At 49.5% G+C, this 13,760-nt stretch overlaps 1 non-coding gene across 1 annotated transcript; it reads right to left on the bottom strand.

Moving 5' to 3' along the window:
* Nucleotides 1–6,522: 6,522 nt before the first annotated feature.
* On the bottom strand, nucleotides 6,523–6,626 carry LOC119472976. The gene has a single exon (XR_005202147.1). It is a non-coding gene; the product is annotated as a U6 spliceosomal RNA (small nuclear RNA).
* Between the last annotated feature and the right edge of the window lie 7,134 nt (nucleotides 6,627–13,760).

Genomic DNA, 13,760 nt, shown 5'->3' with positions numbered 1-13,760 from the left:
ACTTCATCTAAAAAAAAAAAACAAAAAAAGAAAAGGAAATAAAAGCCCAGGAGAGGATGAACAGTATTTCATAGTAACTAGGAAGTGAGTGTACAAGGAGAAGCATTCCAGAGAGAGGAAGGAGAAGAATAAAGTAAGCAGAAACCCCAGCCAAACCTGGGTGACCAACCATGCTGGTTTGCCCAGGGCTGTCCCGGCGTTAGCAACAGAAGCTCCACGTCCAGGAAACCCCTTGTCACTGTGAGTGGTCCTTGTAAAATGTCCAGTGCCGCTGGAGCCTGGGGGAGCGGGGCTGGGCTGCGGCCGGGCTGGAAGAGAGAGACAGCTGAAAACGCCCAAGCAGGAAGCCAAGCCATGCTAAGGGGTTAGGAATCTCCAAGGTAGTTGAGCAATCAGGACGGGATTTGAAAGAGTGGCATGCTGGGACTTGCATTTGAAAGAGCTCTGGCTTCTGGATAATGCGGGACAGGGCAACACTGAAGACCAGTTTGGAGCGGCCATCGCAGCTTTCCGGGGAAGAGGTGCCAGTGGCTTGAACTGAAAGCCGTGGAGGACGGTGGAGAGAAACGAGGCTGCAGAATGTCTTCGGAGAAACAGCAGAACCTGGACTTTCTTAGAGGTAGGAGGAGAGAGGAGGAGAAATGAAGGCCTCCCATTATTTGGCTTGGGAAACTGGAGTCTTGGGAGGAAAATAGGATGATTTGAAGTCCCTTCCCCGATGCTTCCGCTTCCCATGCAGCCCTTGTTGACTTAAAAGTCGTCTCAGTTGATGTGCAACTGACCTAGAAGCCTCAGGCAGAGCCTGAAACTCACAGGAACTTCAGGATACAAAGGAGGTTTGAGGGACGAGGGGAAAGACAGGTATTTATCAAACCACATACTTCCTAAACTGTTTTTGTGCTCTGTCTTACCCTATCTTCACGAGGATCTTGGGAGGTAATAGGTAGGTATTTTTATCCTCAGGGGCCGAAAGTGGCCACAGCTGTAAAGAAGCAGAGCCGGGATTTCAACCTAGATGTGTTTGACTCCGAAGATCTGCTTTTTCCACCTTCCAGCTTCCTCAGAAACACTGGTTTCTATCCGCCTGGGTATTTCTCCCTATCTCCTGCCATGCTTTGATTCTGTCTTCACTGAGCATTTGTGCTGAGAAGCAGTTCTTCCGAGGGAGAGGTCAGCACCAGACTTGGGTTGGTGGCTAATGCCTATAATCCCAGCCCTTTGGGAGGCCAAGGCAGGAGAATCACTAGAGGCCAGGAGCTTTAGACTGGCCTGGGCAACCTAGTGAGACCACGTGTCCACACAAAAAATTTTTTTTAATTAGCTGAGCATGGTGGTGCATGGTGTAGTCCCAGCTACCTGGGAGGCTGAAGGAGGAGAGTCACTTGCACCCAGGCGTTCAAAGCTACAGGAATTTGAGACTCTCGCCTGAGTGGCAGAGGAAGACTGTCTCTGAATAAAACCAACAAGCAAAAGCCAAATAAAAGAGAGGTTAGTTTAGCTCCAGTAAAGAAGGATGCATGGCCGGGTGCAGTGGCTGACGCCTGTAATCCCAGCACTTTGGGAGGCTGAGGAGGGCGGATCACTTGAGGTCAGGAGTTTGAGACCAGCCCGGCCAACATGATGAAATCCCATCTCCACTAAAAATACAAAATTAGCTGGGCATGGTGGTGAGCACCTGTAATCCTAGCTACTTGGGAGGCAGAGGCAGGAGAATCGCTTGAACCCAGGCTGTGAAGGTTGCAGTGAGCCAAGATCGCACCACTGCACTCCAGCCTGGGTGACGGAGCAAGACTCCATTTCAAACACAAAACAAAGAACAAAACACACACACACACACACACACACACACGCGTGCGCGCGCACATTTTACCAAGCCTGTAATGTTGGACACTTGCATTCTTATGCTACGAGAGAGAGAGAGACAGAGACAGAGACAGAGAGACAGAGACAGACAGAAGAATGCAGACCAAGGGAAGGAAGCCTCACCTCCTCGGGTCTAAGAGGGTGTCAGAAGGCTCCTCTCAGAAACAAGTTCAAAAGTTTCTTAATCCTTTGTAACTTGTCCCTACCCTGATTATATTTGCAAAGTCCTAAAACCAGAGGACCTATGTAAGTTTCTTTGTGTGCGTGACAGACAGAAGCAGCTATGGAGGCAGCGCCCCTGTCAGCAGCCACTTTGGCAAAGGGAGAGTTCAGGGGATGAAACTCAAGAGACAGACAGCTGTGGCCGGGCGCGGGGGCTCACGCCTGTCATCCCAGCACTGTGGGAGGCCGAGGCGGGTGGATCACGAGGTCAAGAGATCGAGACCATCCTGTCCAACATGGTGAAACCCCGTCTCTACTAAAAATACAAAAATTAGCTGGACGTGGTGGTGCGCGCCTGTAGTCCCAGCTACTGGGGAGGCTGAGGCAGGAGAATTGCTTGAACCTGGGTGGTGGAGGTTGCAGTGAGCTGACACACACCACTGCGCTCCAGCCTGGCGCTTGGCAACGGAGCAAGACTTTGTCTCAAAATAAATAAATAAATAAAAAGAGATAGACAGCTGTGGGAAGGGCACTACTGAGAAGACAGGGAAGTTGTGAGTTCTGGGGTCCTCGCTCCAAAGGACTAGGGAACCTGACAACTAGACCTATGTGGTTGGCTCTCCCAGGTCCATATAAGTGGAAGCTGGAACCATTAAAAAGCCCCAGTGTTGGCCGTGTGAGGTGGCTAACACCTGTAATCTCAGCACTTTGGGAGGCTGAGGTGGGCGTATCACTTGAGGTCAGGAGTTGGAGACCAGCCTGGCCAACACAGTGAAACCCCATTTCCACTAAAAATACAAAAATTAGCTGGGCGTGGTGGTGAGCACCTGTAATCCCAGCTACTCAGGAGGCTGAGGCAGGAGAATCACTGGAACCTAGGAGGCAGAGGTTGCAGAGAGCCGAGATTGTGCCACTGCACTCCAGCCTGGGTGACAGAGCGAAACTCCATCAAAAAACCAACCCCTCCCTCGCCCCACACCACGCACGCGCGCGCGCACACACACACACACACACACACACACACACAGCCATCTCAAGCTCCTCCTTAACCAGCCAGGTTTACATTCTGATGTGAATCTGGACTTCGCTCCCCTTCGAAGACTTCATCCTCCTGTATTCACATTATACTCGGTCCATTTTGCTCAATCTGTTTTCTACTCGAGTGATTTTACGTGTATCTTGTTCCTCCACTAAGCTGGGAATTGTTCAAAGGATCCTAGTTTCATTCATTCCATATTTTCACATTTTCTTTCACGCAGTAGGCACATGATTGGCGTTTGACTGTAGTACTGTCACTGGAATGCCTTCAGAAGGTCTGAAAAGTGCATTTCTCAGCAGGCTTCTGCGGTCGCTGACACCAGCAGAGAATGGACGCAAGAGGGCGCTCCTTCCCCTCTTATTTGAGTTGACGGCGCATCACTATTGCTCATTTGCTCAAAAACTCAAACAGGACTGACGTTCCTGAAAACACAGCTTTCACCAGTATTGCAGAGGGGCTCTGAGAAATTTTGAATATATATGCTGACATCCTTAGAGAATCACTCACTTATTTTATTTATTCCACTCAAGTTTTTGATTCCATTAGAATCATTCAGGCAAATAACCACATTGTCAGTTTTTGAACACGTACACTCTAAAGAAACATAACCTCTTTAAAAGTAACCAACCGCGTCACACCCATTAGGATCGCTGTTGTCAACAACAAACAAACAAAACAGAAAATAAGTTGTTGAGGAGGTGGAAAAATTAGAACCCTTGTGCATTACTGGTGGGAATGTAAAATTGTGCAGCTGCAAAAGAAAAAACCAAAAACCCGGTATGGGCTGGGTGTGGTGGCTCACGCCTGTAATCTCAATACTTTGGAAGGCCAAGGCAGGTGTATCATTTGAGGCCAGGAGTTCAAGACCACCCTGGCCAACATGGTGAAACCCCATCTCTACTAAAAATACAGAAAATCAGTGGGGCGTGGTGGCAGGTGCCAGTAATCCCAGCTATGCGGAGGCTGAGGGAGGAGAACTGCTTGAACCTAGGAGGCAGAGGGTGCAGTGAGCTGAGATTGCACCACGTCACTGGAGCCTGGGTGACAGAGCAAGACTCCATCTCAAAAAAAACAAACAAAAAACAGTGTGATGTTCCTCAAGAAACTGAACAGAATTTCCACGTGATCCAGTCATCACACATCGGGGGAAATATACAAAAGGGAAAGCCGGAGCTCAAACAGATGTTTGTACACCCATGTTTGCAGCAGCGTTCTTCACAGGAGCCCAGAGGTGGAAGCAGCCCAAGGAACCATGGAGAGATGAATGGAGAAGCAAATGTGGCCCATCCATACAGTGGAATATCATGCAGCCTTAAAAAGAAAGGAAGTTCTGACCCATGCTACAGCAGGGATGAACCTCGAGGACATTACCCCAAGTGAAATAAGCCAGACACAAAAGGAAGGTGCCTGGCTTTTTTTTTTTTTTTAGACAGTCTGTCTCTGTTGCCCAGGCTGGAGTGCAGTGGCACAATCTCAGCTCACTGCAACCTCTGTCTCCTGGGTTCAAGCGATTCTCCTGCCTCAGCCCCCTGAGTAGCTGACTACAGGCATGTGCCACCATGCCTAGTAATTTTTGTATTTTTAGTAGAGCCAGGGTTTCGCCATGTTGGCCAGGCTGGTCTCGAACTTCTGATCTCAAGTGATCCACCCGCCTTGGACTCCAAAGTGCTGGGATGACAGGCGTGAGCCACCAAGCCCGGCCACAGGAAGGTGAATCTTGATGTAAGCTCGGAAGCAAGAAGGGTGGTGTTTGGATAGACACAGAGGAGGAGGTAACAGGAGAAGCAAGAGGCAAAGGGAGGAAAGAGTTCGCTACCAGAGCCTTTGTGGGTTCCTGCAAACAGAAGTGACATGATAAAAGAAATATTTTTAGAAGATTAGTGAGGTATAGGATAGATCTGAGGGGAGAAACCGCAGGTAGATAAATCACTTTAGATGCTGCAGCAATAATTTAGGGACTAGATTAAAGACGGTGGTCTTGATGAGAATGAATGAATGGATTAGGCTGGGCGAGGTAGCTCATGCCTGTAATCCCAGCACTTTTGAAGGCTGGGGCAGGCAGCTTGTTTGAGGTCCGGAGTTCGAGACCAGTCTGACCAGCATGGTGAAACCCATCCCTACAGAAAATACAACCGCAACAAAAAATTAGCTGAGGATGGTGGCACATGCCTGTAATTGCAGCTACTTAGGAGGCTAAGGCATGAGAACTGCTTGAGCCTGGGAGGTGGAGGTTGCAGTGAGCCAAGATCACACCACTGCATTCCAGCCTGGGTGACAGAGTGAGACTCCATCTCAAAATGGAGGCCGAGCACGGTGGCTCGCACCTGTAATTCCAGCACTTTTGGAGACTCAGGCAGGTGGATCACAAGGTCAGGAGATGGAGAGTATCCTGACCAACCTGTTGAAACCCCGTCTCTATAAAATACAAAAAATTAGCTAGGTGTGGTGGCATGTGCCTGTAGTCCCAGCTACTTAGTAGGCTGAGGCAGGGGAATTGCTTGAGGTTGCAGTGAATCCAGATTGTGCCACTGCACTCCAGCCTGGCGACAGAGCGAGACTCCATCAGAAAGAAAGAAAGACAGGGAGGGAGGGAGGAAGGAAGGAAGGGATTAAAATGTTGGAACTTGGTGACAAAAAAACACAATGGGTGAGGATTGGAGGGTGAGTCAAGGAAGCAGAGTCACATTGGGTTGATGAAGGCTCTAGCCCAGACTTCTGGAAGGCTGCTGCCGAAACCCTCCACAGTATCTACATTCCAATTGCTGCATGTTGTTAAAGTAAATATAATCCGACAGGTTTTTTCGACATCATATGAGTGGCATACAGACTTTCATAAAATACTAAAGTTTTAGTCTTTGATCGTTTTCTTTTTTTTTTTTTTTTTTTACAAATTCTTGCTCTGTTGCCAGATGCCAGGCTGGAGTGCAGTGGGGCGATCTCGGCTCACTGCAACCTCCACCTCCCGGGTTCAGGCAATTCTCCTGCCTCAGCCTCCCGAGTAGCTGGGATTACAGGCACACGCCACCACACCAAGCTATTTTTTGTATTCTTAGTAGAGGCAGGGTTTCACCATGTTGGCCAGGATGGTCTCAATCTCTTGACCTCGTGATCCGCCTGCCTCAGCCTCCCAAAGTGCTGGGATTATAGGCATGAGCCACCGCGCCGAGCAGTTTTTTTTCTAAGTCCCTCCCATCTTTAAAGAAGGATACATTTGTCTCCTCTTTTCCTGCAGCCTTGCTATGGGGTGATTCTTACATGCCCATGAGAAAACCAAGCTATCGAAGTAAATATGATCTGCTGTGGCCAAATCTTTGATTTATTTGCCACTTGCTCATTCATTTTGTCATCTACAAGGCTAGGAGATAAAATGCATTGGCATTAATGGGGCACATATTGGAAAATGCAGAAGCCTGGTCCCCACCCCAAGCCTAATGAATCAGAATCAGCGTGATCTCTTTAAAGATATGGAATGCTTCATGGATTGGCGCGTCATCCTCCCGCGGGAGCCATGCTAATCTCTGTATCATTTCGACCGGAGCATATGCGCTGCCGAGGCAAGCACAGAATCTGCATGTTTCATAAGCTCTCCCTCCATTCATATGTACATTAAAGCTTGTAAAGTAGGAAACCCTGTCCTGCAAAACAAAGTCAGAACTCTTAACAAAGTTCTCAGCAGATTTTCAATCTTACTTCCTCTTAGCCCAACACTTGAACTCTCTGCTTCCACTGTAATTCAGAAAAGAAAGTATCTTTGCAGGCTGGGTGCAGTAGCTCACCCCTGTAATCCCAGCACTTTGGGAGGCTGAGGCAGGCGGATCACCTGAGGTCAGGAGTTCGAGACCAGCCTGGCCAACATGGTGAAACCCTGTCTCTACGAAAAATACGAAATTAGCTGGGTGTGGTGGTGCATGCCTGTAATCCCAGCTACTTGGGAGGCTGAGGCAGGAGAATCACTTGAACCCGGGAGGCGGAGGCTGCGGTGAGCTAAGAGCACGTCATTGCACTCCAACCTGGGCAACAAGAGTAAAACTCGGTCTCAAAAAGTGTCCTTGCATTGACAAGTAGTAGAAGACTTGAGTTTTTAATTTTATTTTATATTTTACTTTATTTTGAGACAGAGTCTTGCCCTGTCACCCAGGCTAGGGTGCAGTGGTGCGATCTTGGCTCACTGCAAGCTCTACCTCTCGGGTTCAAGCGATTCTCTTGCCTCAGCCTCCCGAGTAGCTGGGATGACAGCCATGCACCACCAGCCCAGCTAATGTTGTATGTTTTTAGTAGAAATACGGTTTCACCATGTTGGTCAGGCTGTTCTCGAACTCCTGGCCTTAGGTGATCCACCCACCTTTGTCTTGGAAAGTGCTGTGATTACAGGTGTGAGCCACTGTGCCCGGCCAGAAGAATGAGTTGACTGTAGCTGGGCACACAAGAAAAGTGAGAATCCACAAGGCAGTACTTGATTACGTGCTAGATGACTAGCAGAAGCAAGACATGCTCTGAGTTGGAAGGAGTCGTCGTGATTTTTGAAGTTTTCACCAAGTAGAGAGTTAATCTGGTCTTTTAAGGTTGGGAAGGTTTCTGCAAACAGGAGCAGGGGAGAACGGCGGATATGGACTGGTTTATGCAAAGCAAACAAATAAGAAAGCAAACTTGAACAGAGATTAGACAACTTTGCTATCAAGGGGAGTAGCCACGATATGACTGGAAAAACTGAATAAGAAGCCAAGTATTTGTTTTCTCTAAGTTAGTCATGATAAAATGTTGATATATTGCATTCCATCGTGAAACAAACAGAAACGCTTTTTAATAAAGAAAATGGCTGTATAATTAATTGATGTGCATTATAAAAATCACAACCACGTGTGCCCATGAGAAAACCAAGCTATAGAAGTTAAATGTGATCTGCTGTGGCCAAATCGTTGTGATTTATTTGCTGCTTGTTCATTCATTTTGTCATCTACAAGGCTAGCAGATGAAAACTTGGACTTATTACTACAGAAAAACAAGTACATATAGGGAAAAAATATTTACAAACTGAGAAAGTTCCATTAACTTTTCTCTATGAACTGGGGAAAGGTCAGGGTCATCTGGTACAAGGGCAGACCATTTTGGTTCAGCTCGTAGACTGCAGTCTTCCCAGGGAACGTGGATTAAGTCCTTTAGTGGACCGTGGGAAGCAAGGTCTTGAAAGGATAACATGTGCTTTTAGGCAGATTACTCCGGTAACCATATACACAATGAATTGGTGAAGAGAGCCAGGAGAGACAGGACGACCAGTTAGGAGACTGCGGTAGTAAACAGCCGTAATCCCGGCTTGAGTTAGCGCAAGAAGATCTTGTATTTATACAGTACTCTAGGTATACAAATTCTTCTCACAGACCCTCCTTAAAATGATTATGCAAGGTAGGTAGAGTCTTTTTTTTTTTTTTTTAATTTGGAGATTTAATTTAAAAGGCAGCTATGTGAGTGGCATGTTTTTTAAGACAGAGTTTCACTCTTGTTGCCCAGGTTGGAGTGCAGTGGCGCAATCTTGGCTCACTGCAACTTCCACCTCCCCGGTTCAAGCGATTCTCTTGCCTCAGCCTCCTGAGTAGCTGAGATTACAGGCACTCACCACCATACCCAGCTAATTTTTTGCATTTTTAGTAGAGACGGGGTTTCACCATGTTAGCCAGGCTGGTCTCGAACTCCTGACCTCAGGTGATCCACCTGCCTTGGCCTTCCAAAGTGCTGGGATTACAGGCGTGAGCCACCGTGCCTGCCTGTGAGAGCCGTTTTAAGAAGAATTGGCAGGACTTGTTGTGAGGGTGGTGGGGAAGTGGGCAGGGAGGGATGGGACAGGAATCAAACGTGATGCCAGGTGTTTAAGCTCCGGTGACTCAGGGAACACCGCTGCTATTGACCGAAGTCTAGAGGGAAAGCTGGTGTGGAGAAGGGATTGTGATGGTAAACTTTTTTTCTTTTTATTCTGAAATAATTTCAAATGTACAGGAAATTAGACTGAAAGAATCAAACAAAATAACTCACCTATTCTCTGCCCAAAGACTCATTCACGTTTCACCTGTGGCTTCTATGACATTTTTTTTTTCTGAGATGGAGTCTCATACTATCACCCAGGCTGGAGTGAACTGGCACAATCTCAGCTCACTACAACCTCCGCCTCCCAGGTTCAAGTGATTCTCCTGCCTCAGCCTCCTAAGTAGCTGGGATTACAGGCGCCCACCACCACACCCGACTAATTTTTGGATATTCAGTAGAGAATATCCAAAATTATATGTGGGCCAGGCTGGTCTTGAACTCCTGACCTCAAGTGATCTGCCTGCCTTGGCCTCCCAAAGTGCACCGCACCCAGATTTCAGTGACATTCTTTACAGCATAACCATCACACGTTGGACACAGTCGCTCTGCTGAATCTCCTTCCATCTGGGGCAGCTCAAGTTTCCTTGGCTCTCAAGGCCTTGACTTTTTGACTATTTCAGCCCATTGTGTAGGCTGTCCCTCAATTTGGGTATGTCTAGCGTTCCCTCATGATAAGACCTGGGTCCTGCATCTTTGACAGAAACGTGGCAGAAGTCATGCCGCCACTCTTCATTGGGTTTCACCGGGTGGCACACAGTGTCAACTTCTCTCATTACCTGTGGGTTCACTTTCATGATTTGATTAGGATGATGCCTGCCTGGTCTCACCATGGTAAAATTACTTCTAAGCACTTTCTAATTACTGAAATATTTTGTGAGGAGCTGCTTTGAAAGGCTGCTGGCAAGCCTGGCTTCCGGAGTGTTCCACCTGATTAGCTGCAAAGCATCCTGACCTAGGAGGGTCCCAGGTTTCGGTTTACTTTTTGCTCAGGAAGGAAGGAGGCAGGGAAGGGAGGAAAGAAAAAAAAAAGAGATAAGAAGGGGAAAGGAAGGGAGGGAAGGAAAAAGGAGGGAGGGAGGGAAGGAATGAAGAGAGGGAGGGAGTGCGGAAGAAAGACAGGAAGAAGGAAGGAAGCAGGAAGGAAGGAACGAAGGAAGAACGGGAGGGGAGAGGAAGGCAAACTCAGGCAGGGTTGCTCATGCTTGTCATCCCAGCACTTTGGGAAGCCGAGGTGGGAGGATCACTTGATTCCAGGAGTTCGAGACCAGTCTGGAAAACATAGGGAGGCCCCATCTCTACAACAAGAAGAAGAAAAAAATCAGCCAGGCATGGTGGCATGCACTGGCCCCAGCTACTCGGGAGGCGGAGGTACGAGAGTCCCTCGAGCCTGGGAGGTGGAGGCTTTAGTGAGCCATGATCATTCTACTACACTCCAGCCTGGGCAACAGAGTGAGATCCTGTCTCTATTTATTTATTTGACACAGCGTCTGGCTCTGTCACCCAGGCTGGAGTTTAGTAGCTCAATCTCAGTTCAATTTCATTTTTGCACTGGGCCCTGCAAATTAACGCAGCAGTGGGCCCAGGGTGACAGAGCAAGAGTCAACTCTTCTTGCCTTTGGGCATATTCCGTGGTGACAGTGAGAGGGCAGGATCTTGTCCTACTGTCAGAGTGGAAGTAACCTTGGATTTCGCCTTGGGCATGTGTGTCTGCAGGGCATGGGGGTGAACCTGCAGGGCCGGCTGTACAGATGGAGGCGAAGGACGAGTCCAAGGCCTTTGGTGGATCAGACTTAGACAAAGAAGTTGAGGTAGAAAAAAAGCCCGGTGGGCCAGGAGCGGTGGCTCATGTCTGAAATCCCAGCCCTTTAGGACGCTGAGGCGGGAGGATCGCTTGAGACCAGGAGTTCGAGAACATCTTGGGCAAACCCGATGGCAGGAACCTGTCTCTACAAAAAGTTTTTTTTTAAGTTAGTTGGATGTGGTGTGTAGTCCCAGCTATTCAGGAGGCTGGGGCAGCTGGATCGTTTGAACATAGGAGCTTAGAGCTGTAGAGTGCAGAGATCACGCCCCGGTCCCCCCCCCGCCCCGCCCCTCCGCCTGGGCGACAGAGCGACGCTGTCTCAAAATAAATAAATAAATAAATAAATAAATAAACAAACAAAAGAAAGAAAAAGAAAAACAGAGCCAGGGTAAGGAGGGGGCCTCTGCAGGCCGAGGACTAGCCACGCACCCCTCGTCCCAGCGCTCCGGTCTGCCTGGGGATCTGGCCCCGTGCCAGGGCGCGCGCCAGGGGCCAGTCCCGGCAGCTTCCCCCGCGGTCCACACTGACGCCAGTGCGCGCGCTCGACTTGGCTCCCCGATTCCGATCCGATCCCCGGCCGAGCAGGAATCCGAGACACGGGCGCCGGTCGAGTAGCCAGGAGCGAGGCCTGAGCTTTGGGGCCGCGGGCACAGCCTGCCGGGCGCCGGGATCGCGGCCCGCCCCCTCGCCCAGTTCCCTGCGCATGGCTGGCGGCCCACAGCGAGCGCCCTGGGCGGCGGGGGCACCCTGCCCGGTCTCCCCTGCAGGCGGCGCGCCGGGGTGGGGCGGAGGCCTCCGTGGGCCCCGGCACGTCCCGGCCGCGCCCTCCCGGCCCCGCGCCCAGCGGACTGAGCTGGCGGAAGGGGCGTCCCTCTCCCTCCCAGGCCTGGGCGCTTTCGCTGGCCGCAGCCGGGGTTGAGGACCGAGCGGGGGATGGTCGAGGGGGCCGCTGGGCAGCCGGTGGTCCCCGCCTCGCGGGCAGGGCCGGGGAGCGCGAACGCAGCCTGAACGCAGCCTTTCCAGGAACTCGCCCCGCGCTGCAGGGGGGCCGCGGCCCCGGCGACCCAGCGTACAGGCGCTGCCCAGCAGCCTCGTCCTCACTCGCGGCGGTGCGCGGTGGGCCGTGGGCGTTGGTGGGGGAGCAGCGCGGAAACCCGCCCTCGCCTGACACCGCCCCCCGGCCCGCGACCTCTCGAATCTTCTCTGCGGCCCGCGCCGGGCTGAGCGCCTGGAGCGCCCTGCGTCACCTGCAGAACTTTCAGGAAGAGGCCTGGAGGAAATCAACCTGATGCTAAGGACTGGAAAGGAAACCGAGGACATTGGAGATGTTTTCAACCTCCTGCCGCCTTATACTCAGAGTAATATGGGCCTAGTGTATATATTATGGCAAATACAGAAAAGTGTAAGTAGTTAGACCCCCCCCAAAAAAAACCCTGCAGAAAAGCACCCATAATTCCACCACCCCAAGCAGACACTTTACGTGGTGCATAGTTCTTCACGTTTTGCTATTTCTCTTTACAGACTTCATCATTCTGCACAAGTCATTAGTGTCTTGCTTTTTGTACTTAATATCCTAGAAGCATTTCCCATTTCCTTAAACACATCATAAATATGTTTAATGGTTCGATGTTAACATTGTACAGCTGTACCAAAAATACAATCATTTTCATTTTTTAAAGGATCAAATGATATAAATACTTTTAAAGTTCTTGATTCTTTATTTTTATTTATTTATTTATTTATTTGAGATAGGGTTTCTCCTGTCGCCTAGGCTGGAATGCAGTGGTGCAATCACTGCAGCCTCCAAATCCTGGGCTCAAGTGATCCTCCTACCTCGGCCTCCCAAAGCATGAGCCACCGTGCCTAGCAAGTTCTTGATTCTTAATGTTAACTTGTTCTCCAGAGAGACTTGTATTTTCAGTCTCACTGAATGAATGGAGTCTTACTACACCTATGAATGTGGATCAGGGAGAGACAGCAGCCTTGACTAGGTAACCCCATCTCTCCTTCTAGGTCCCAACCTCTGGTCTGTCTTCCTCTGTTAAATAAAATGTAAAGAAATTGCAGAGCCTTCTGGATCCAAACATTCAGACTATTGGGAACTTCAGCCAGTTCTTGTTTTTCAGGTTCTGCATCATTTTTTTTTCTTTTTTAAATTTTTTTGAGACAGAGTCTTGCTCTGTCACTCAGGCTGGAGTGCAGTGGCGCGACCTCGGCTCACTGCAACCTCCACCTCATGGGTTCAAGCAGTTCTCCTGCCTCAGCCTCCCAGGGAGCTGGGATTACAGGCATGCACCACTGTGCCAGGCTAATTTTTGTATTTTTGGTAGAGACAGGGTTTCACCATGTTGACCAGGCTGGTCTCCAACGCCTGACCTCAGGTAATCTTCCCGCCTTGGGCTCCCAAAGTGCTGGGATTACAGGTGCAAACCACTGAGCCTCCCCACTCCCATCATTTTCTATTCCCCTCAAGCTTAAAAACACTACCACCCAATCAGTACCCTAAAGAGCTAGAAGAGGAATCGGCAAGAAGTCCCCCCCACCCTCGAGCCCTGTGCACCCTGACACCCTTTGGTGTGCTTCCCTAGGAGGCTGAGCCTGCTAATAACAGGTGTGGCGGCTCCCTTGGGGTCATGCCCAAGAAGAAGTCAAAGCTTTGGTGTTAAATAATAATTTCTGTTAAGAATCCCATGGAGAAAAGAAAAAGAATCCCCTGGTAAAACTGGCCCCTGAGCTCCTCTCCACGAAGGATTCTTTGGCAAATCATGGTCCTGAAACAATTTATTCCCCAAATCTGAGTGACTTAAGAGACTCAAAGGCACTGCCTGGAGCTCCAGTATTCACTATAAGAATAAATAATTGCCAGGTATAGTGGATCATGCCTGTAATCCCAACACTGTGGGAGGGCAAGGTTGGAGGACCACTTGAGTTCAGGAATTCAAGACTAATCTGGGCAACATAGTGAGACCCCCCCATCTCTATTAAAAGTTAACATTAGCTGGGTGTGGTGGCATGCACCTGTAGTTCCAGCTACTCAGG

The sequence above is a fragment of the Cebus imitator genome, unplaced genomic scaffold (genome assembly GCF_001604975.1).
Source record: "Cebus imitator isolate Cc_AM_T3 unplaced genomic scaffold, Cebus_imitator-1.0 Scaffold125, whole genome shotgun sequence".
Lineage (NCBI taxonomy): Eukaryota > Metazoa > Chordata > Mammalia > Primates > Cebidae > Cebus > Cebus imitator.
This window is presented reverse-complemented; position numbering and strand designations above follow the sequence as displayed.